Raw genomic sequence first — 26,526 nt, 5'->3', positions numbered from 1 at the left:
TTATTAGTATTATCACCAACTGTACTAGATTGTGCTATAAGAAATAAAAGACTATATCATAACGGCATGGATGATATATGAGGTTGTCACTTTGTTACTGTCAAGGAATAATACAACCACGTTTTCAGTGTCCTCAGCAGCCTACAAAACAGTGAAAGTTTCAATTGTTTTTTAAATGAATTTAATATAGTTTAGGATTTTTGTATTACCTCTACGTCAGGTACGGAAGGCGGCACAACAGGAAAGAGAAAGATACAATTGACTCCTTAATTATACACTATGTGATCAAAAGTATCCGGACACCTGGCAGAAAATGACTTACAAGTTCGTGGCGCCCTCCAACGGTAATGCTGGAATTCAATACGGTGTTGAGCCACCCTTAGCAGCTTCCGCTCTCATAGGCATACGTTCAATCAGGTCCTGGAAGGTTTCTTGGGAAATGGCAGCCCATTCTTCACGGAGTGCTCCACTGAGGAGAGGTATCAATGTCTGTCGCTGAGGACTCTGTGCGTTATGAACAGGTGCTCGATCGTGTTGAAAGATGCAACCGCCGTCCCCGAATTCCTCTTCAACAGTGGGAAGTAAGAACGTGCTTAAAAAATCAATGTAGGCCTCTGCTGTGATAATACCACGCAAAACAACAAGGGGTGGAAGCCCCCTCCATGAGAAACATGACCACGCCGTAACACCACCCCCTCCGATTTTTACGGTTGACACTACACACTCTGGCACATGACGTTCACCGGGCATTCGTCATATACACACCCTGTCATTGGATCGCCACATTGTGTACCGTGATTCGTCAGTCCGCACAACGTTTTTCCACTGTTCAAACTTCCAATGTTTACGCTCCTTAAACCAAGCAAGGTGCCGTTTGGAATTTACCGGCGTTATGTGTGGATTATGAGTAGCCGCTAGACCATGAAATCCAAGTTTCCTCACCTTCCGCCTAATTGTCATAATACTTTCAGTGGATCCTAGTACAGTTTGGAATTCCTGTGTGATGGTTTGGATAGATGTCTACCTATTACACATTACGATTCTCCTCAGCTGTCGGCGGTCTCTGTCAGTCAACAGACGAGGTCGGCCTATACGCTTTTGTTCTGTACGTGTCCCTTCACGTTTGATCTTCACTATCACATAGGAAACAGTGGACCCAGGGGTGTTTAGGAGTGTCGAAATCTCGCGTACAGACGTGTAACACAAAAATGATTCAAACGGCTCTGAGCACTATGGGACTTAACAGCTGAGGTCTTCAGTCCCCTAGAACTTAGAACTAATTAAACCTAACTAACCTAAGGATATCACATACATCCATGCCCGAGGAAGTATTGGAACCTGAGACCGTAGCAGTCGCACGGCTTCGGACTGCGCGCCTAGAACCACGACACCACCGCGGCCGGCGTGTAACACATGTGACACCCAATCACCTGACCACGTTCGAAGTCCGTGAGTTCCGCGGAGCTCCCCATTTTGCTCTCTCTGACGATGTCTAATGACTATTGAGGCCTCTGATATGGAGAACCTGGCAGTAGGTGCAGCATAATGCACCTAATACGAAAAACGTATGTTTTTTGTGGTGTCCAGATACTTTTGATCACATAGTGTAATTGAGAGATACGTTTGTCGAATGTTTACGGTGATTATTCGATCAAACGATTACATGTGAATTTCCTTATCCCTCATCACGTATTGCAGTATAGTCAATGAATCACCTGTCCTTAAGTAATTGTTTTAATTTATTTCAATCATGGTTCAGACGTCTGGTAGGTTACCATGGACCTGACATGTGCCACTTTGGTATAATAATATTTACTGTTCACTGACAACCAAAGAATTACATGATTTTAAATTTTATATGTCCATAGTAATCACTAGGAAGATAGAATTTTAAATTTAATGTTTGTAATAGTCTCCGTCCAGTTACGCAGTAATAAAGAATTAAACCGCGAAATATAAATACACTTTTACACCGACAACAAACTGCACATTAAATATTACATTACCGAATACTACTATCTTCATATTAATCAATGATGATATAAGGAAATAACTACATTGCCGGAAAAAAAAATGATAACCTCAAGGACTGTTCAGAGGCACCATACGTACTGAGGGGTGGTAGCGTTAGTGATTCATCTGTCACCGTCATCGGCGAAGAGATGGCGCTCTGCACGCCTGTCTGTGTGCCCTCTATTTTGACTCAGCGGGCAGTAACTGAACTGAGTTTAGAGGCGACAAGTGTTTGCAACGCTCATTCTAGGGTACAACAATGCCATCCCGACGAGTATGTGCACCTACTGAACAACTTCAGCCATTGAACAGCGTCGCATTATGGACCTGCGAGAAGCTGCATAGACATATCGACGGATTACTTCACATGTCGGGCACAGTGTATCGGTTGCGTGTCGCAGCTGTCAGCAGTGGTCTGAAGGACATTCCCACACCCGTAGACCATGTTCTGGTCGTCCACGTAGTACAGACGCACGCAAGAACGTCACATTGTGCAACAAATCTGGGCACGTGTTGCAACTGCTTCATCAGGAAGACACTTCGGGAATCTTGCAGCAGAACTAAGATTACACATGCCTCGGGAGAGGCTGCCACTAACACCACGATACCGCCAAGCACTCGTACTCAAGTGTCGTGGAAGTGTCGGCTGGAGACTGGAATGGCACTCTGTCGTCTGCAGTGACGACAGTAGGTTCTGTCTGTATGCGAGTGATGGACGTACACGTGTACAGCGTAGATCTGCTGAGCGGCCTATTCCGGAGTGCAATCGTCCACGACACACAGATCCCACCTCAGGCTTCATGATATGCGGGCCATCAGTTACAACCCTGGTCACATTTGGTGCCTCTGCAGGGTAAAGTAACCAGGGGCCGCTACATTGCACATATTGTGATCCACTTGCTATTCCCATTTCTGCGATAGGAAGGTGATGTGCATTTTCAGAAGAACGTACACTATGTTCTCAAAAGTATCCGGACACATGGCCGAAAATGACTCATGGCGCCCTCCATCGGTAATTCTGACATTGAATACGGTTTTGGCCCACCCTTAGCCTTGATGACAGCTTCCACTCTCGCAGGCATACTTTCAATCAGGCGCTGGAAGCTTTCTTGGGGAATGGAAGCCCATTCCTTACGGAGTGCTACACTGAGGAGAGGTATCGATGTCGGTCGGTGAGGCCTGTCACGAAGTTGGCGTTCTAAATCATCCAAAAGGTGTTCTGTTTGATTCAGGTCAGGACTCTGTGCATGTCAGTCCATTACAGGGATGTTATTGTCGTGTAACCACTCGGCCACAGGCCGTGCATTATGAATAGGTGCTCGACAGTGTTGAAAGAAGCAATCGCCATGCCTGAGTTGCTCTTCAACAATGGGGAGCAAGAACGTGCTTAAAACATCAATGTAGGCCTGTACTGTGCTAATGACACGCGAAACAACAAGCGGTGCAAGCACTCTACATAAAAAACACGACCACACCATAACACTACCGCCTCCGAATTTTACTGTTGGCACTACGCACACTGTCAGATGACGTTCACCGAGCATTCGCCATACCCAGACCCTGTCATCGGATCGCCACACTGCGTATCATGATTCGTCACTCCATATAACGTTTTTCCACTGTTAAGTCGTCCAATATTTACGCTCCTTACACCAAGCGAGGTGCCGTTTGGCTATTATCGGCGTTATGTGTGGCTTATGAACAGCCGCTCGACCATGAAATCCTAATTTTCTCACCTCCCGCCTAATTGTCATAGTACTTGCAGTGGATCCTGATGCAGTTTGGAATTCCTGTATGATGGTTACGACCCTCTTCAACTGTCGGCGGTTTCTGTCAGTCAACAGACGAGGTCGGCCTGTACACGTTTGTACTGTACGTGCCCCATCACGTTTCCACTTCGCTATCACATCGGAAACAGTGGACCTAGGGATGTTTAGGAGTGTGGGAATCTCGCGTACAGACGTATAACGAAGTAACACCCACTAACCTGATCACGTTTGAAATCAGTGATTTCCGCGGAGCGCCCCTGTGCACTCTCACGATCTCTAATGACTGCTGAAGTCGCTGATGTGGAGTACGTGGCAGTAGGTGGCACCACAATGAACCTAACACGAAAACCGTTTGTTTTTTGGGATGTCCGTATACTTTTGATCACATAGTGTTGCAACGTTCACAGATGACTGCTGCGACACAAAGTGCGACTGCCCTGGCCAACAAGATCATCAGATCACTCCCCAATTGAACACGTATGACATGTAACGAAGCTGGAACTTACTCCTCCTCCAGTTCTTGCACGTACCACTGCCGAATTGCAACAAAAGGTGCAAGTTCCTTGGGACAGTCCATAGCAAGATGCCATTCGGCATCTTCTTGATCATTTACTTGCGAGAATACACGCCTGCGTTGCCGCCAGATGGGTACACGTTGTTGATGCGACTGTTTGGACATCCTTTACTGTGACATCTGCATTTCATTTGGTCGGAATTTATCATATTCTAGTCTTAGGATGAACTACTTATCACATCACTTATCAGTACAATGACCTTGTTCTTAAAGGTGTCGCAATTGTTTCCCGACAGTGTAAAAGTGCTGCTGTAGATCACGGAAGATTCGATTGATACGAGAAATTTTTTATTTTTGTGGGGTGTTTCGTAATTGGTATTTTTATTTCTTTTGAATTCTGAATGTGGAAGTTGCAGAATGCAGTTGACACATTGCCTGCAAGATTCCGAGTAGGAAGACTGGAAATTGCGTTTCTAACGAGTGATTTCTGCACTATTGTTTTTAGCATGATTGTGTAATTTTGCATCCTGGTGTTAGACTCGTAATTAACGCCGACGGAAGTAGGGGAAGAGATCCACTACACCGGATGATCCCGTGTTCCTCTTCTTCTGCAAGGCATTCGACACAACTCCGCACTGTCTCCTATTGAACAAAATAAAACCGTACGGAGTATCAAATGAATTTTGCGATTGCATTGAAGAGTTCCTAGCAAATAGAACACAGCATGATGCTCCTAACGGAGAGAAATCTTGTACGTAAAACTAGTTTCAGACATACCTCAAGGGTATGTTATAGAACCTCTACTATTCGCAATGAATATAAATGACCTCATGGACAATGGAATTTCCATCAGGTTGTTCGAGGATAATGCTGAGGTACATTTATCGCAAAGGTGGAAGCCTGTAGGTAAATGTAGGAAGGTCTGAAGAGGAACGACGTTGGTGAAGGAATTCGTCGTTGATCCATAACATAGAGACATGTAACTCATTTCGTGTAAATAGTCGAACAATCACTTCAGTCAGTCACATCCATTAAATATCTGGGATTTTGTGTACAGTACGATTCAGATTGGCATAATATCACAAAAACAATAGTAGGGAAGGCACATGGCAGGCTGTGATTCATTGGAATAATCCTCAAGAACTTGGTTATTGCTCCCCATTCTGGGATCCTTGACGGAAAGGAATGTTTGAGGAAATAGTGAAGGCCCAAAGAAGAGCAGGCACGTTTCTTCACGGGTTCGTTCTGTCAGTGATAAATAGTTACGGATGTGTTCAGTCAACTCCAGTGACAGACACCACAACAGAGTTAGCCGGCCGCGGTGGTCTCGCGGTTCTAGGCGCGCAGTCTGGAACCGTGCGACTGCTACGGTCGCAGGTTCGAATCCTGCCTCGGGCATGGATGTGTGTGATGTCCTTAGGTTAGTTAGGTTTAAGTAGTTCTAAGTTCTAGGGGACTAATGACCACAGCAGTTGAGTCCCATAGTGCTCAGAGCCATTTGAACCATTTGAACAACAGAGTTGTTATGCATCACTGTCGTTTAGTGTTAAAATTACAAGACTGTATTTTCTATAAATGTCATTTGATATGTTCCTGTCTCCTACATATATCTCGCGAAAAGATCATGAAAGTCAAATAAAAGAGTTTCAGTGGGCTTACCAGCAATCTTTCCTTCAGCTCACCGATCACGAACGTGCCACGTAAGGGGGAGAGTGGGCGTGGCACACACTCTAAGACAAAAAAACAACGCATCAAAAAGGAGTTATCCGAATGGGACGGAAATCGGAACATGTGACGCACATGTACAGGCAAACAAATTCTACAATTTCAGAAAAACTGGGTTATTTAATCAAGAGAAAGATCTTCACAAATGGTTCAAATGGCTCTGAGGACTATGAGACTTAACTTCTGAGGTCATTAGTCCCCTAGAATTTAGAACTACTTAAGTCTAACCAACCTAAGGACATCACACACATCCATGCCCGAGGCAGGATTCGAACCTGCCACCGTAGCGGTCGCGCGGTTCCTGACTGTAGCGCCTAGAACCGCTTTGCCAGCACGGGCGGCAAAGACCTTCACAAATTGAGCAAGTCAGTAACGGGTGGTCCACCTCTCTCCCTTATGCAAGCAGCTATTCTCTTGGCATTGATTGACAGAGTTATTGGATGTCCTCCTGAGGGATATAGTGTCAAATTCTGTCCACCTGGCGGGTTAGATCGTCAAAACCCCCAGGCTGGGTTGAGGGTCCTGTCCATAATTCTCCAAACTTTCTCAACTGGGGACAGATCTGTCGACCTTGCTGGCCAAGCTGGGGTTTGGGAAACATGAATCCAAGCAGTAGAGACTGTCGCCGTGTGCAGAAGCGCATTATCATGCTGAAATGTAAGCCCAGGATGGCTTCCCACGAAGGGCAACAAAAGTGGGCGTAGAATATCGTTGACGTACTGCTGTGCTCTAAGGGCTCTGCTGATGACAGCTTAAGAGGTCCTCCTATGGAACTAAATGGCATCCGATACCAACACTCCTGGCTGCCGGGGTGGGTGACAGTCAGTTTGACGTCTACCGCTGTTCAGGGCATCTCTAGACACTTCTTCGCTTGTCATTGGGGCTCCCTTCAGATGTGACTTGTCACTGAAGACAATTCTGCTACAGTCAATGAGTTTCCAGGGCCCGACGACCAGCGAATACGTGTCTGGGGACGCCCCAGACAGGTGTGGTATACCAACATTATTGTCACCCCCCAGTACCGCCCGACAGCCTGGAGTGGTCGCTTGGGATTCCATTTCGTACCAGGACCCCTTTGGTTTTCATGTACGGCACTCTCACAGCACAGCGGAATGTCGATGATATTCTACACCCCGTTTTGCTACCCTTCGTGGAAAGCCGTCCTGGACTTACATTTCAGCAAGATCATGCCCGCCAGCACACGGCGAGAGTCTCTACTGCTTGTCTTAGAGCTTTCCAAACACTACCTTGCCCAGCAAGGTCGCCGTATCTCTCCAGAATTGAGAACGAATGGAGCATTATGGGCAGGACCCTCCAGCCAGGTCGGGATTTTAACGATCTAACGCGTCAGTTGGACAGAATCTAGCGCGATATCCCTCAGGAACACACCCAACAACTACCGGCTGATGAAAAAGTCAGTATAAATTTGAAAACTGAATAAATAACGGAATAATGTAGATAGACAAGTACAAATTGACACACATGCTTGGAATGACATGGGGTTTTATTAGAACCAAAAAAATACAAACGTTCAAAAAATGTCCGACAGATGGCGCTTCATCTGATCAGAATAGCAATAATTAGCATAACAAGGTAAGACAAAGCAAAGATGATGTTATTTACAGGAAATGCTCAGTATGTCCACCATCATTCCTCAACAATAGCTCTAGTCGAGGAATAATGTTGTAAAGAGCACTGTAAAGCATGTCCGGATTTATGGTGAGGCATTGGCGTCAGATGTTGTCTTTCAGCATCCCTACAGATGTCGGTCGAACACGATACACTTGCGACTTAAGGTAACCCCAAAGCCAATAATCGCACAGACTGAGGTCTGGGGACCCGGAAGGCCAAGCATGACGAAAGTGGCGGCAGAGCACACGATCATCACCAAACGACGCGCACAAGTGATCTTTCACGCGTCTAGCAATATGAGGTGCTTTTTTTCCTAATAAAACCCCTTGTCATTCCAAGCATGTGTGTCAATTTCTACCTCTCTATCTACATTACTCCGCGGTTTATTCTATTTTCAAATTTATACTGACTTTTTAATCACCCGGTATGTCAGTCAATCCCAAGGGGAGTGCTTGCTTGCATATGGGCCAGACATGGATCTACGCGATATTGGCTTGCGCATTTTCTGAAGCTCTTTCTCTTGAAAAAACCACCCAGTCTTTTTGAAATTGTAGGATTAGTTTGTCTTTACATGTACGACACATCTAAGGATTTCCGTCCCATTCGCATAATTACTTCGTGTTCAAATGTGTGATGAATCCTTGGCTACCCATCCTAACGGTATATGCAGAGAGTGTGTGTGGATGTAGAAACATATTTAGAGACGTTACAGTACGTGGGTTGTTAACTCCTGTGATAAAACTGGTTGCTTAATCAGCCGAACATTGAGAACTAAAACGAAATGTGTATTTTAAAAACCTGTCCCAGGAGAGAGGGACGTCGGCTCATCAATTGATTCTCTAATCTTCGTAACAGGAGCCTGCCACATGAAATACAGTATCAAATAAAGTCAAACGTTCATGGGAAGAATTAATGTGTGCTAAGATTGCAAATATGGAGTACATTAATCTAACACTTTATTTGTTTTCTGTATCAGGAAGAAAACAGAAGCTCCAGTTTCAGAAACAAGTTAGAGACATAAAGTAAATCTGTTGATAAATACAATATTGTTCTTGAAAAGTTTTGATGGAATTGGCGTTACCACGTCACCTTACTCGCAGTGTGTGATCTTAGGTATGGACGTCGTCCAAGCGCTGTTTGGACAATAGTTATTACGTAAGGCTGCCACGTATTGTCGTGTATTTCTGGCTGACGCGTCTGTAGGTGTACAGTATAGCAACAAGCACCTGGGTGTGCCGTATACAGTGTGGCCGAGGGTCGAGAAATTATACATCAGACATAAAAACCGATCCGATATCGTGTCATGTGGAACTAGTGAACGTAACAATAGGGTAAAAACCTTGAGTGTCCGGAAAGTTACAGGACTTAATTCTCACTTTGTCGTATGCGAAATATCTCAATCTTCACTGATAGCAAGCTAGTTGAGTAGATGCAGATTTCTACATGCTGATGGGCGGGATGTCTAACTAAGCAGCTCCGAATACTTTCACACGACAACCATAATCCTTGTGGTATTGGGATTACTATCTTTAACGTCTTCCATTTAGTAGCATTCACAGGTAATTCAGGCATAATTCTTCGAGCGTGGAGTGATAAACTTGTATCAGAAACGATGTTTCATTTGTGGTGGACCGAAAGGTGAGTTATCGTGTGACTAAAGCAGTCTCCTGTAGCTTGCACAAATTATTCTCTGATCTATAAATTTATTTTCACAAGCGCCAAAATATGATAATGGACGCACAGTCGTTCGCATAAGAATTAGCTTTAAATTATCTGTGGCAAACAATGGACGCAGTTTCATATAAGAAAGCCTGAGATAGAAATAATAGAAAAACTATTCTAACAATAGCAATTCACTTTAACATCAGTTATTTACAACCAAAAAAAATCATAATCGGAATTGTACATCGCAGGCATTCACTACCGTTGTTTACGGTTTTCGTGACATTTGTTTCCTGGGAATTAATTAACCTTGGAGAATCAACTATATACATCTATATTGCCTCTGATGTCTCCCGCATTAGGGACGAGACAGCAGTCACAAAACGTGCTTTAAGCCATCGCCTAGTTGCCAGGGAACCAATAATGAAATTGTACAGAATTCACTTTATCTTACATTTCCAACAAGATGTTTTGTTCTTGCGCTATTAGCAGCCTCACCATGCTTTTGGGTCAACGGCATTTGAATATAATCTCAGCAACAGGTTCTCATTCAACATTTTTTTCACATATATTAGGTTGACAATATCTCATAATGTTCCGTCCAATTATGATTTTAACAATTACACTTCGTCGGATTATGATCTCTACTTTTCGAACAGGATTGCCTAACAAGACTTCTACGTTGAAAATTCGCTCCCATTCGTCAACTGTACTGTCCATTGCTTTTACAAAATCCAGTCACGAATTAGTAGGCGTTTTTAATATTTTCTCAATATAGACACCAAATTAATTATCTATATTACGATAAAAAATAATACTAGATTCCGATTTTCAATGTAAAAACATAACTTTAGAGAATCGAAGGTATGCTGAGAGTATTTCAACTCTTAACTGTTGGCTGAATCAATAAATGTTAGTATTAACACTTCACATACAAAGATCGAAATATACTGACAGAAATGGAAAGTCTTAAACCAAGAAATCGCTAGTTCAGTACATTACACACTTAATGGAGATGATCATCACAAATCTTGCCTTCGATTCGCAACTGATGCCTATCATCCACATCAATATGAGGTGTTGCCCCATGGGCGCGATTACCTTCTTGTATTCGTTGTGACATGGAGTGAGATACCCTCAGAATGTCATCTTGAGGAACTTCTTTCCCTGCCTGAAACACATACTGCCTCAGGTTATGACTATTGCTCGTTGGAGGCTGATATCATCCTATGTATTCCCTGTGGGTTACAAAGCTGTAGATTGGGCTGGCCAGTCAAGGATTCGTACATGCTAAGAGGCATTTGTGGTGTGACCTATACTGACGGTTTTTGCTATGTCCGGCTGGAATATGCTATTTGGTACCCTGGTCACGATTGGTATCACCAACAGGTTTTGCTATTCTTGGCGCATACTTACCAGCGTTTAGCCTCCATTCAATAATACCAAATCATCCCTTTTGTCAAATCCGTTAGCTTCCCACACCATTATTCCTAGGGTTGGAGAGGTAAGGGTTTCGATAACTGCTGCTGCCAGTGACCTTCCACTAGACCGGCTGCTGACGTGCTATCTGACCGCCACAAATAGAAACAAGACTTATGGCTGAACAACAACAGAGTGCCACTCAGTGTCCCAGTAGACTCTGGATCTACATCACATAAGTCTGTATCGTCTGAGGTATGGTGTCAGCGGTAAACGACGCTTGACAACTTGAAATCACAACCCAGTTTCCAGTAATCTGTTCCCGACAGTTCGTGTTGACACTCTGCTCTCAGAACTCTGCACCAATTTGAGCCGCTTACATCTGTCTATTCGTCAGGTACAATCATACAGTCCTATGATCTCCTCGCGGTGTCGTCCTTCAGGAAGGACTCATGCCTGCTCTTACCTCAACGTTGTCTTGAGTCCGTCTCGTAGGCACTCATTCTGCCGTCATTGGCTCTAAGCACTATGGGACTTAACATCTGAGGTCATCAGTCCCATAGACTTAGAACTACTTTTACATCTACATCTACATGACTACTCTGCAATTCACATTTAAGTGTCTGGCAGAGGGTTCATCGAACCACAATCATACTATCTCTCTACCATTCCACTCCCTAACAGCTCGCGGGAAAAACGAACACCTAAATCTTTCTGTTCGAGCTCTGATTTCTCGTATTTTATTTTGATGATCATTCCTACCTATGTAGGTTGGGCTCAACAAAATATTTTCGCATTCGGAAGAGAAAGTTGGTGACTTAAAAATCGTAAAAAGATCTCGCCGCGACGAAAAACGTCTTTGCTGTAATGACTTCCATCCCAATTCGCGTATCATATCTGCCACACTCTCTCCCCTATTACGTGATAATACAAAACTAGCTGCCATTTTTGCACCCTTTCTATGTCTTCCGTCAATCCCACCTGGTAAGGATCCAACACCGCGCAACAATATTCTAACAGAGGACGAAAGAGTGTAATGTAAGCTGTCTCTTTAGTGGACTTGTTGCATCTTCTAAGTGTCCTGCCAATGAAACGCAACCTTTGGCTCGCCTTCCCCACAATATTATCTATGTGGTCTTTCCAACTGAAGTTGTTCGTAACACCCAGGTAACACCCAGGTACTCCGTTGAATTGACAGCCTTGAGAACTGTACTATCTATCGAGTAATCGAATTCCAACGGATTTCTTTTGGAACTCATGTGGATCACCTCACACTTTTCGTTATTTAGCGTCAACTGCCCCCTGCGGCACCATACAGCAATCTTTTCTAAATCGCTTTGCAGCTGATACTGGTCTTCGGACGACCTTACTACTCGGTAAATTACAGCATCATCTGCGAACAACCTAAGAGAACTGCTCAGATTGTCACCCAGGTCATTTATATAGATCAGGAACAGTAGAGGTCCCAGGACGCTTCCCTGGGGAACACATGATATCACTTCAGATTTACTCGATGATTTGTCGTGTATTACTACGAACTGCGACCTTCCCGACAGGAAATCACGAATCCAGTCGCACAACTGAGACGATACCCCATAGGCTCGAAGCTTAATTAGAAGTCGCTTGTGAGGAACGGTGTCAAAAGCTTTCCGGAAATCTAGAAATACGGAATCAACTGGAGATCCCCTGTCGATAGCGGCCATTACTTCATGCGAATAAAGAGCTAGCTGCGTTGCACAAGAGCGATGTTTTCTGAAACCATGCTGATTACGTATCAATAGATCGTTTCCTTCGAGATTATTCATAATGTTTGAATACAGTATATGCTCCAAAACCCTACTGCAAACCGACGTCAATGATATAGGTCTGTAGTTAGATGGATTACTCCTACTACCCTTCTTAAACACTGGTGCGACCTGCGCAATTTTCCAATCTGTAGGTATAGATCTATCGGTGAGCGAGCGGTTGTATATGGGTGCCAAGTAGGGAGCTATCGTATCAGCGTAATCTGAAAGGAACCTAATCGGTATACAATCTGGACCTGAAGACTTGCCCGTATCAAGCGATTTGAGTTGCTTCGCAACCCCTAAGGTATCTACTGCTAAGAAACTCATGCTAGCAGATGTTCGTGTTTCAAATTCTGGAATGTTTCATTCGTCTTCCCTGGTGAAGGAATTTCGGAAAACTGCGTTCAATAACTCCGCTTTAGCGGCACAGTCGTCGGTAACAGTACCATCGGCACTGCGCAGCGAAGGTATTGACTGCGTCTTGCCGCTTGTGTACTTTACATACGACCAGAATTTCTTCAGATTTTCTACCAAATTTCGAGACAATGTTTCGTTGTGGAACCTATTAAAGGCATCTCGCATTGAAGTCCATGCCAAATTTCGCGCGTCTGTAAATTTTAGCCAATCTTCGGGATTTCGCGTTCTTCTGAACTTCGCATGCTTTTTCCGTTGCCTCTGCAACAGCGTTCGGACCTGTTTTGTGTACCACGGGGGATCCGTTCCATCTCTTACCAATTTATGAGGTATGAATCTCTCAATTGCTGTTGCTACTATATCTTTAAATTTGAGCCACATCTCGTCTACATTTGCATAGTCAGTCCGGAAGTAATGGAGATTGTCTCTTACGAAGGCTTCTAGTGATACTTATCCGCTTTTTTAAATAAAATTATTTTGCGTTTGTTTCTGATGGATTTGGAAGAAACGGTATTGAGCCTAGCTACAACGACCTTGTGATCACTAATCCCTGTATCAGTCATGATGCTCTCTATCAGCTCTGGATTGTTTGTGGCTAAGAGATCAAGTATGTTTTCGCAAACATTTACAATTCGCGTGGGTTTGTGGACTAACTGCTCGAAATAATTTTCGGAGAAAGCATTTAGGACAATCTCGGAAGATGTTTTCTGCCTACCACCGGTTATGAACAAGTATTTTTGCCAACATATCGAGGGAAGGTTGAAGTCCCCACCAACTATAACCGTATGAGTGGGGTATTTATTTTTTACGAGACTGAAATTTTCTGTGAACTGTTCCGCAACTATATCATCGGAGTCTGGGGGTCGGTAGAAGGAGCCAATTATTAACTTAGTTCGGCTGTTAAGTATGACCTCCACCCATACCAATTCGCACGCAGTATCTACTTCTACTTCACTACAAGATAAACCACTACTGACAGACACAAACACTCCACCACCAATTCTGCCTAATCTATCTTTCCTGAAGACCGTCTGAGACTTCGTAAAAATTTCTGCAGAACTTATTTCAGGCTTTAGCCAGCTTTCTGTACCTATAACGATTTCAGCTTCTGTGCTTTCTATTAGCGCTTGTAGCTCAGGGACTTTCCCAGCACAATTACAACAATTTACAACTACAATTCCGACTGTTCCTTGATCCAAGCACGTCCTTTATTTACCATGCACCCTTTGAGATTGCAGCCCACCCCGTACTTTCCCGAGGCCTTCTAACCTAAAAAACCGCTCAGTCCACGCCACACAGCCTCCGCTACCCGTGTAGCAGCCAGCTGAGTGTAGTGAACTCCTGATCTATTCAGCGGAACCCGAAACCCCACCACCCTATGGCGCAAGTCAAGGAATCTGCAACCAACACGGTCGCAAACCGTCTGAGCCTCTGATTCAGACCCTCCACCCGGCTCTGCACCAAAGTTCCGCAGTCGGTTCTGTCGACGATGCTGCAGATGGTGAGCTCTGCCTTCATCTCGTAAGCAAGACCGGCAGCCTTCACCAAATCAGATATCCAGATAGAACTGCTTAAACCTAACTAACCTAAGGACATCACACACATCCAAGCCCGAGGCAGGACTCGAACCTGAGACAGTAGCGGCAGTACGGTTCTGGAATAAAGCGCCTAGAACCGTTCGACCACAGCGGCCGGCTGCAGTCATTGCACTATTGCTAACTGTTGATGTGACTGGTCGGTATGTTGGTTCCATATTCGTCTCGACAATGATTCTCGCTTTAACAACGGCACTTAAGATGGAAGTAAGCTGAACCTGCACGTTCTCTGGGTATACTACGAACCTATCTGAACCTGAAAAGTTGCAGCAACGTTAGCCACACATTCAATGACTGAGGTGACCCAGTGAAACCCCGTCGCCAAAATTATGATGTGTGCCGTTCAGATGGTATTTGGGTTTCTCTGACAGGAACCAAAAGCATAAGGGAAAACAATCACTGTGAGAAATATTATAATATTGTCAACTTAGTACAAAGAATCCTTGACGAAATCTATGGGATTATGTCCATTCGTGTAATATAGGGTGCCTAGGAAGCTGCTTTCTCGGATAGCTAGACAATATACAAGCAAATCATACAGTATTAATGGAGTTTATTACAGTAACTGAATTTGCAAAACTTAACTCTGCCTTTTTCACAATGAACTGTCGCGAGCAATTTGTGACGTGCAAATAATCAATGCCCCTCAATACATACAATTTCCAATCAAGCAGTTAATATAAGGCACAAAAAGTGGAAATGAGCGTTTGGCGTCATTGGCCGGGAGGCCCCTTACGGGGCAGGTCCGGCCGCCTTGATGCAGGCCTTTTTACATTCGACGCCACATGGGTGACTTGCGTTCCGGATGGGGATGAAATGATGATGAAGACAACACAATACCCAGTCCCTGAGTGGAGAAAATCCCCAACCCAGCCGGGAATCGAACCCGGGCCCGTAGGACGACAATCCGTCACGCTGACCACTTTTTTTTCCTTTTTGTAGTCTCATTTTCTCATTTTGTTCGTTTTAGTTCGTTTCATCTGCTCGGCGCGGACGCTGCAAGACACCCGTTTCAGTTCGTCGTTGATCCATTAACTCAGTTTTTTATTACAGAGGGCAGCTAACCCTCTGATCGAACACGCTGAGTTACCGTGCCGGCGACCACTCAGCTATCGGGGCGGACTAATATGAGGCGCAAGTCTTCGCTAAACAGTTAGGGTGACGGCTCGTCTTCTAGTGCACCTCTTCTTGTACCCGTCTTCTACTGCGGCCGAGGCTAGCTGGAGGGGCGCTTACATCCTCTTCTAGTCAACGTTCTATTGGCTGACGTCGCCTCACAGGCTTCTCTGCTGTTTAATTCAGGCCAACGTGCCGGCGCTTGATGTTGTTCCGGAACAAAATCCTTATACGAGTTCTTGTGCAACGCTGCGACAAGATAAACACTGGAACATTTCACAATTCACATCCGACTTACGATCAACAGAATTAAACTTAAGTCAGGTAATGAGGCCATTTGTGTCTCACTACATTTGTAGGGAAAGTTGCGACCACAACTACAGCGATACTCAACTACTGCTGGAATGGATCTACTTAACTGGGTTAGCACACTGGACTCGCATTCGGGAGGACGACAGTTCAATCCCGTCTCCGGCCATCCTGATTTAGGTTTTCCGTGATTTCCCTAAATCGTTTCAGGCAAATGCCGGGATGGTTTCTTTGAAAGGGCACGGCCGATTTCCTTCCCAATACTTCCCTACCTAGAGCTTGCGCTCCGTCTCTAATGACCTCGTTGCCGACGGGACGTTAAACACTAACCACCACCACTTAACTGGGGAGAGATTCACTTTGCTTCGCTTCACCTGGTTGGATGAGAAAACTGAACCTGTCCTTTTGCAGGCTAAGCACCGAAATGCTGTTCCTGAATTTCCTGGTGGGGTGGAACCTAACGTGGTGGATTGGCCTTGGGCTTAATGTGCGGGGTGATCATTGAGTGTTGCGCAGTGTTACTCCCGCAACAGCCCGCATCTCGTGGTCGTGCGGTAGCGTTCTCGCTTCCCACGCCCGGGTCGCCGGGTTCGATTCCCGGTGGGGCCAGGGATTTTCTCTGCCTCGTGATGGCTGGGTGTTGTGTGATGTCCTTAGGTTAGTTAGTTTTAAGTAGTTCTACGTCCTAGGGGACTGATGACCATAGATGTTAAGTCCCATAGTGCTCAGAGCCATTTGAACCATTTTTTACTCCCGCAACAGCTTCAGCCTACGCGTAGTTGGTCGGCGGTGGTGTCGGTAGCCACTCACGAGTGGCCCACTTTCTCGTAAAAGTTGCGAGCAGTGTTGAGGAACCTGCCCCGCAACAGCAGAGGCCCACATCCTCGTGGAGTTGATGGGAGGGTACATTCTGTGGAGGCGTAGCGCCAGTTTCAGCGCCCGGTTTTGGAGGGGGGGCAGTGTGGGAGCCGGCGGCCTTCCCCCACACCACGGCCGCGTCTCCAACAGTGGTCAGACTGGCGTCAGTTAGAGCGTAATGCCATACCGAGGGGCAAGGGTCGTCGCGGGGTTAAGGAAGGGGTAGCACCCATAGGCACCTCACGGCCATGTCAGCCTCTGGTCAACTTTGAGTAAGAAGGAGGTGGCTGTGGTGTCACCGCCAGGCATAACACTTGCTAGGTGGTAGCCTTTAAATCGGCGCCGGTCCATTAGTATACGTCGGACCCGCGTGTCGCCACTATCAGTGATTGCAGACCGAGCACCGCCACACGGCAAGTCTAGTCTAGAGAGACTCCCTAGCACTCGCCCCAGTTGGACAGCCGACTTTGCTAGCGATGGTTCACTGTCTACATACGCTCTCATTTGCAGAGACGACAGAGCCTTTAGCTACGTCATTTGCTACGACCTAGCAAGGCGCCATATTCAGTTACTTACTAAGATGGTATCTGTTCTTTCGGACATGTCCGAAAGAACAGATACGATTGGTGACCAAGCAACTCGTTAGAATGAAATTACAATGAAATGAACACCCTTCGCTGCTTACAGACGTTGACATACGTCAACGGGGACGAATGAAAATGTGTGCCCCGACCGGGACTCGCGGCGCGTTGCAGATTCCCGTAAGAGTTCGGGCACTGTTTATGCATTCGCACAGAAGAAGAAGATGGTCAAGTGACCGGTGAGCCTTAACTATATATTTACTAAGATGGTATCTTAGATGGTATAATGGGCGGGGGCACTACGAATGTAGTGCGGGACAATACGTTGAGAATGTGGGTTTCGCGGGAGGCGTGCCAGGGATAAATCCCTGCAGTCGTGCTATCCTCTGTGGCTCAGATGGATAGAGCGTCTGCCATGTAAGCAGGAGATCCCGGGTTCGAGTCCCGGTCGGGGCACACATTTTCATCCGTCCCCGTTGACGTATGTCAAAGCCTGTAAGCAGTTAAAGGTGTTCATTTCATTGTAATTATATTCAGTTACTATTAATGTATTCTGAACAGATAATATTGTGAATCATGTACCGTCGAGAGCGACGTTCATCATCAATGGAATAAAGTTAAGTATCAAAGTAATTACGTCCGCTTTCTGAATTCTAATTTCTTGTCATGTTCTAGGCCGCACGTCAGTATATTTCTTCCCTCCTCACGCTAGCCTGTGTGAGCTAAAACGCGTGCATTTCGGCTTCCATTCGTAACACGGTGTTGGCTCTTCTTCCAACACAACAGTGGCGGTCTTAATGCATGGAATGGGGCCTCCCACGATGGTGACCAGGGGAACTCGGGAGAGCTGCAGTCGGGCAGCCTTTGAAATACATGATCCATGGTGCCGCGGCGCCTCAACTCAGGTGGAGTGTCACTCGTGTGGCCGGCACTTGGGCGACACCGGTCGCTGTCGCTACCGCTGCTGAACAGTAGACCCTTTGCACCCAGAACATTGCCACTTGTTTGGTATCGACACTACAGTAGCCATCATTAATTGACGCCTTTCTTCGTGAGCAGAAAACACTTGAAATAATGTTATCTCCACTCTTTGTCGATGTGACAGATTAATGGAGTGCTTTCTGATGTTCAAACGAATTGCGTCCACTCAGCGAGTACGCAAAAGTTCACAGCTCGCAGCACCCGAGGACGATGACTGAGTCGGTCGTCATAATATTGTGCATAAAATGGAATCAAAAGCTCGGGCGAACACACGAAAGAACACTATTAATACTAGAAATAACTCACATAAAGATGAAATTTCGTTCAACATGTACAACATGCAAGGAAGTACTGAAATACCAGTTTGGTAGCATTCGGTATTCATGGTGCTCATAATATAACACTTTCCGTTTCCACGAGAGTAGCTGCAGAAGATACTGTCCTGCAGCCGTCTTGCTATGTCTGCTACACTACACTAAACTCCCAAAATCTAAGAAAAAATCAATATATACTGGCTGACAGAAAAAGTGAAGCACCCGGAAGATATGGTCGGATATCAAAGTAACTTCGCACACGTACACGCCATCGGCGGGTATGTAAATGATCAGAGCTGCATTTCTCTGCGACATGTAGAGCGCTCACCAGATCGTATTTGTGTTGTTCTTGTTTGGTGTTCTTATCGGGCCTGGTAAGGCGCGTAAACAGCGTCAGACGGTGAGTGACCATTGTGGAGGAGATGCATGTGCCTTGTTCAAAAAATGGTTCAAATGGCTCTGAGTGCTATGCGACTTAACTTCTGAGGTCATCAGTCCCCTAGAACTTAGAACTACTTAAACCTAACTAACCTAAGGACATCACATACATCCATGCCCGAGGCAGGATTCGAACCTGCGACCGTAACGGTCGCGCAGTTCCAGACTGTAGCGCCTAGAACCGCTCGGCAGCTCCGGCCGGCTCATGTGCCTTGTATTTGTGTGGGACAGCGATAACAGATACCGGAAGATTTTAAAAGGGTGTCCATTTGGTCGGCTGGTGGTATCGAGTGATATTCGGATTTGTGGTGCATTCGGATGTAACAGTCACCCGATATCGGACTGTGTAGGAACGTGAGGAAGGAAATACTCCTCGTCAAGTTCCGGTCGACCACATCGGACAGCCACAAGAGATGGTCGCCGTATTGTGCACCATGCACATTGTAACTCTTCCACATCTGCGCCTGCCATCGGAGAAATAAGTGACGGATTACCTGCAATATAATGTCATACTGCACCACTGTTCAAAGATTAGTAGCACCCAGACCAGGAAATTACCGTCCAATCCCGTAGGCTGCTGTTGACATCACAACACAGACGACTGGTGCCGTGACCGGGAAACATAGACTGCTGATGAATGGCATTATATTGTGTTAGCGATGAATCGCGGTTCTGCCGTACTGGATGCCATCGTCGGCGAGTGTTGTGGCGACCTGGGGGGAGGTTCCATTCTTCCAATGTTCTGGAGAGGCACAGTGGTGTTACTCCTGGCGTCATGTTGTGGGGAGTCATCCGGCTACAGGTCATGTCTGTTAGTGGTGAGGGGACTCTGATGGCTCAGTTGTAGGGAAGAGTGTTGTACCTTGGAAAAGTTTTCAGACTTTCGCCTCTAGCCAGTCCTATAATAGAGATTGATATAAATTTATTTATTTCATTTTGAAATTATTGTATTCACTTTATGTGTACTGCAGTCGTTATCTGAAATTAAAAAAATTACTCGGAAAAGTAAGAATTTTCCAGATGTGAAAACTTATCAAAGGTACAACATGGTCAAGTACCTAGGAGCAAATGTTCTTTTCAAATTGTAAAGTGTTTCAGTTGTGAAATTCTTGTTAGTACTGAATTTAACAGACTATGTAATACATTATTACTCTACGAAACACAAATAATGAGTAAGAGAAATCAAATTAGGAATTAATATTATCAAAAACCAGTTAAAAGTTGAAAACTTTCTGCAGTACAAGATATTGCCAGTTAACACAAATATTCATTAGAGGAAACTGTTAAGACGTTAAAGAAACTCAGTACATATGTCACGTGTTCCATGGTAGAAGGTTTCTTCCGTATGAAGGTACAAGATGGTGTACGACCATCTTATGACTTAACCGTCCACACGTTATGTTACTAGTTTTAAAAGCATACATTGTATTGTATTGTATGTTAACCGGGGACCTAGAAACGACGGAGAGGCTCCGTCCCCGCCGCAGCCGCAGTGGTCCACAACCCCACAAAGACTACGGCATTCCACTTCACCCCTCCGCAGCCCCACACCGAACCCAGGATTATTGTGCGGTTCGGCTCCCGGTGCGCAGCAATCACCGACACAGTGTAACTGAGGCGGAATAAGGGGAACCAGCTCGCATTCACCGAGGCAGATGGAAAACCGCCTAAAAACCATCCATAGACTGGCCGGTTCACCTGACCTCGACATAAATCCGCCGGGCGGATTCGTGCCGGGGACCAGACGCTGCTTCTAGCCCGGAAACCTGTGCGTTAGGCCTACCGGGCGGGCTAAAATATACATAATTGTATTCATCATGAAACTCTCTAATTGAAGAATTAACAATGTCTTCCAAATAGTTTTAATATATTATACAGAACCTGAGTATGTAGAACTCGTATTCAGTGGATCTTCTCTATCTCTTTTATCAGTCCTACTTGGTAAGGATCCCAGACTGATAACCAGTACTCAACAACCGGTCGAACAATCACATTGTAAGCCACTTCCTTTGTGGATGAGTTACATTTCCTTAAGATGCTTCCTATGAATCAGTGGCATCTGCTTTTCCTACTATTTGTTTTATGTGGTCATTCCACTTTAGGTCCTTCTGGACAGTTACTCCTAGATATTTTTCGGATGATACTGTTTCAATGTCATCAATAGCGTAGCTGTACAGTGGTGGATTTCTTTTCCTATGTATGCGCATTATGTTACATTTACTGTATTTAGGTTCGGGGTAAACCTCTGCAAATCGTTCCTGGACTCTGGAGATACCACGTTCTTATAGTTAACCACATCATCTTAGTCTTAAAGAGCTTCCGACGCTTTCTACTAGACCATTTATATACACTGTAAATAGTAACGGTCCTATGACACTTCCTTGGGTTATTCTGGAAATCACCTTTACATCCGTCGATTTTCTTCCGTTAAAGGCGACGTGTTGAGCTGTATCTGCAAGGTAATCTTGAATCCAGTAGCAAATCTGGACCAATACTTAGTAAGCTCTTTTTTCTCACTAAATGGCAGTGCAGAACGATGTGACATGACTCCCTGAAGTCAAGGAACACGACGTCAACCTGAGCGCCGTTGTCCACAGCGCTACGGAACTCATGAAGAATCAGCTGAGTTTCGCAAGATCTCTGTTTGCGGAATCCATGTTGGTTTTTATGACAGAGACTTCCTTTCTCCAGACACACACTAGTTACAACAGTTGTGGGCCGGCTTGCCTCAAGAGAAGCATGCATCCAGGCCCGAAGGGGTGCAACGTCATTCTGATAAGTAGCTTCATCGGGGCGGCTTTCCCTGTCGGAGGTTCGAATCCTCCCTCGGGCATGTGTGTGTGTGTGTGTGTGTGTGTGTGTGTGTGTGTGTGTGTGTGTGTGTGTGTGTATGTGTTGTCCTTAGCGTAAGTTAGTGTAAATTGGGTTAAGTAGTGTGTGGGCTTACGGACCGATGACCTCAGCAGTTTGGTCCCTTAAGAATTCACACACATTTGAACATTTTTTTTTTTTTTTGAATAGCTTCATTCTGCCAGTTTCCTTCTCAATCTGACCTAATTTTTTCAACACTGAAATGACATCACATACTCACTGAACACGAAGTTTCATTTCATTTCCTCTTCTCCTTCTGGGTGTTCCACTTTTACCGTCAGGCAGTGAGCTATTTGGATGTACGTATCGTATGATTTCCGAAGTAGTGAGAATATAAGACGTAGACGGGTAACTGCAATAAAAGCGTTTCTGAAAAAGAGAAATTTGTTGACATCGAGTACAGTGTTAGCAAGTCTTTTCTGAAAGTATTTATATAGAGTATATAGCCATGTATCAAAGTGAGACATGGACGATAAACCCTTTAGACAAGAAGAGAATAGACGTTTTTGAAATGTGGTGCTACAGAAGAATGCTGAAGATTAGACGGGTAGATCCCGTAACTCGTGAGGAGATACTGAACATAACTGACGAGAAAAGACATTTGTAGCACCACCGGACTAGCAGAAGGGATCAATTGGTTGGACACATTCTGAGACATCAAGTGATCATCAACTTAGAACCGGAAAGAAGTGTGAGCGTTGAGCGTGTGTGTCGGAGAGGAGGAGAGAAGGATGTAGGTTGCAGTAGTTCCTTGGAGATGAAGAACCTTGCATAGGATAGAGTGGCATGGAGAGCTTCATCAAACCAGTCTTCGGATTGAAGTCCACAACAATGTGGTTTTCCGAGTACAGTTTTAAATAAAACACAAGCATTAGCACATGTAATTTACATACACGCATCAAAAAAAGTTTTGTACCACCTAGGTTCCGACAGTTTCGGAACCTGTACAGAAAACTGGAATAGAGATCAACATAAACATCATTTCCGCCCTTTTTATTACTCATGAAAACCATATATTGCATGTTGTACCCCCATACAGCGAGACCTTCAGAGGTGGTGGTCCAGATTGCTGTACACACCGGTACCTCTAATACCCAGTAGCACGTCCTCTTAGATTGATGCATTCCCTGTATTCGTCATGGCATACTATCCAAAGTTCATGAAGGCACTGTTGGTCCAGATTGTCCCACTCTTCAACGGCGATTCGACGTACACCCCTCAGAGTGGATGGTGGGTCACGTCGTCCACAAGCTGGCCTTTTCAATCTATTCCAGACATGTTCGATAGGGTTCATGTCTAGAGAACGTGCTAGCCACTCTAGTCGAGCGATGTTGTTGTCCTAAAAGAACCCATTCACAAGATGTGCACGATGGGGGCGCGAATTGTCGTCCATGAAGACGAATGCCTCGCCAGTGTGTTGCCGATATGGATGCACTGTCGGTCGGAGGATGGCATTCACATATCGTACAGCCGTTACGGCACCTTCCATGACCAGCAGCGGTGTACGTCGGCCCCACGTAACGCCACCCCAAAACAGCAAGGAACCTTCATCTTACTACACTCGCTGGGCAGTGTGTCTAAGGCGTTCAGCCTACCCCGGTTGCCTCCAAACAAGTCTCCGACGATTGTCTGGTTGAAGGCATATGCGACACTAATCGGTGAAGGGAACGTGATGCCAATCCTGAGTGGTCCATTCTGCATGTTGTTTGATCCATCTGTACCGCTCTGCATGGTGTTGCGGTTGCAAAGATGGACCTCGCCAAGGACGTGTGAAGTGAAGTTGCGCATCATGCAGCCTATTGCGCACAGCTTAACACGACGTCCTGTGGCTGCCCGAAAAGCATTATTAAACATAGTGGCGTTGCTGTCAGGGTTCCTCCGAGCCATAATCCGTAGGTAGCGGTCATTAACTGCTGTAGTAGCCCTTGCGTGGCTTCAGCGAGGCATGTCATAGACAGTTCCTGTCTCTCTGTATCTCCTCCATGTCTGAACAGTATCCCTTTGGTTCACTCGGAGATGCCTGGACACTTCCCTTGGTGAGAGTCCTTCCTGGCACAAAGTAACAATGAGGACGTGATCGAACCGCGATATTGACCGTCTAGGCATGGTTGAACTACAGACAACACGAGCCATTTACCTCATTCCTGGTGGAATGACTAGAAATGATCGGCTGTCGGACCCCCTCCGTCTAATTGCGCTGCTCATGCATGGTTGTTTACATCTCTGGGCAGGTTTAGCGACATCTGTGAAAAGTCAAAGTGACTTTGTCTGGGATACAATATCCACAGTCAGAGTCAATCTTTAGGAGTTGTGGGAACCGGGGTGATGCAAAACCCTTTTTTTTTTGGTGTGTGCAGAAACACTGAATTTTTAGTATAATCAATTACGTCGTTCGTTGCCATCACGAAATCGTTGAGAATTCCCCGGTGTGTCCTGCTGGGATGTTCTGCAACAATGTGGCGAACGGTTTGCCTGGCTGCTCACAGTTGCATTTTGAAGTGGAGCCTTACCCCATCTATAAATAGAGTCCGCGCTTGTGCCATTATTGGTCCGTGATCGCTCGAAGTCAGGTTTCTTTCTCATGCAGGTCCAATTGTGGCAATGTTGAAGGCAATCCCCTGTCAAAGTTCTTTCCCATGAGCCGGTTAAGTTGAACTGAGACATGTGCAATTCCATGGCTGTTTGCATGGGTGGTTTTCTTGATCGAAGCCGGTTTCTTTCTAGGATAACAGCGGATCAATGGATAGGGAGCTGCGTGCTGCATTGTATGCGTTTAATTCATCAAGAAGAGCTGCCTTTCGTCGAAGGCCAGGGTCGGAATTTGGTTCAATACGGGCTTCCATTCGATAGAGGTTGATCTTAGTGTACAACTGGATGATTCTCATGTATTGTTCAACTGTTCATCGAGCATTTGGTGTGTGCGCTATTCAGTCATACAGGAGCACCCTGTTCGGCTGTAGTGTAGACTAGTCCAAGTGATGACGTGCGCAGAGTTTCAGCTGTGTAGCCCCTGATTGTTCCGCGCTGCTTATGCAGGATGTTCGTATTGCGATGTTTTCCAGATGCTTCTCGCAGTACAGTATCGACATAACCTACAGATATTCTCGGTGCTGAATGTGGTGCAGTTGTCAGTTACCGAAATGGTTCTGTAGCTTTCTATTCCTCGACCTGTCGCCCAAATGAAAGAAAGCCGTTTCTGTGTTGGTGGGGTTTGGTTTCAGTCTTCATCTCTAAAAGTATATTCCCATTATCGCCGGATCAGATGTTGAGATGGATTACGTTCCTTCAAAATTTCGGTGTCCCACTGCCAGCATCGAGTGAGTCATCTGAGTATTCAAACTTATGAGGTCTACTTTCAGGCATATCGAAGATGTACAGATTGAACAGCAGTGGGCCGAGGATAGATCCCTGAGGTAGTCCCCCGTTTAGCGGCTTGGAAGTGCTCATCCTGTTGCCCAGTATGACCCCGAATGACCTGCTGACAAGTATGCTATTAAGTTTGAATGTTTTTCTGCAAGGGATTATTTGAATAAGTTTGTAGAGGAGACCGTGGTCTCGTGACTATATAGTAAGCTGTTTAGAGATCTGTCTATGAATGCAGTTATCGTTTTTAAATTCTTATGATAACCTCCTTCTGTACAGGTCGTGAGTTAGTATTACAGCTGAGATTCTCTTGTAAATGACTCTTTCTAGAAGCCTGTGTATTTAACTAACAAGGGCTATTGGAAGATAGCTTTTTGACTCGTAGCTTGATTTTCCTGACTTAAGGATAACGATGACGTTGCACTTTTTCATTCCACTCGAGATTTTCACTGTCATCATGAGATCGGTCAAGAACACCGCTAGTCATGTATTGGTGTATTTACCACAATTCAGGAGGAATTCACTTTAGCGTCTTCGAGTGCCATTGTCATTGCCTTGACACTAGACCTGCGCAGTACCAAAACCACAGTTCGGTAGTTTTGGTACACTACATAAATGGCGCAGTGAATGGTAGGATTACAGACATTGTTGGCAGAGAAAATGGTATGCGATCACTCCGCTTTGTTGTTTCTTTATTTGATTGTTTGTTTTGCACGTGATCAGAACCGCAAATCATTTTGTGTTAGACTTTGTGTATTTTATATTTTTGCAGAATGTAAATTGCATTTTGTAAGTAATAAAAATTAGTTGATCACGTATTTTCTGCGCTTTTATTTAATAAAGCAGTTACTTTTGATGAAAGTACAGTTTAAATGCACAAACATAGAAGACATATGTATAATTATTGTTGTTATTTTGTACTCAATAGATCTTTCTTCATCATGACAAAAGCAAGAGTTTTCTGTTGTTATTGACAAATGCGAAAGTTATTTATGAATAACAGAAACATGGTTTATGTTAATTCGAAGAAGTGCTGAAGCTATTTTTTATGTATTTTTGTTTTGCATCTTTTTCTTTATTTTACCTTTTGGTTGAAGAAATTGCTTTTTCTAGTACTATATTATAAATCTGTATTGTTTACTGTAATTTTACTATAACAGTCTTC

General features: G+C 45.0%; 1 protein-coding gene across 3 annotated transcripts in view; it reads left to right on the top strand.

Moving 5' to 3' along the window:
* The window catches only part of LOC126298763 (uncharacterized), a 367,391-nt gene that overhangs the window by 116,065 nt on the left and 224,800 nt on the right, over positions 1–26,526 (top strand). The gene's annotated exons all lie outside the window — the stretch shown is intronic.

Source organism: Schistocerca gregaria, chromosome X (genome assembly GCF_023897955.1).
Source record: "Schistocerca gregaria isolate iqSchGreg1 chromosome X, iqSchGreg1.2, whole genome shotgun sequence".
NCBI classification, from domain to species: domain Eukaryota; kingdom Metazoa; phylum Arthropoda; class Insecta; order Orthoptera; family Acrididae; genus Schistocerca; species Schistocerca gregaria.
This window is presented reverse-complemented; position numbering and strand designations above follow the sequence as displayed.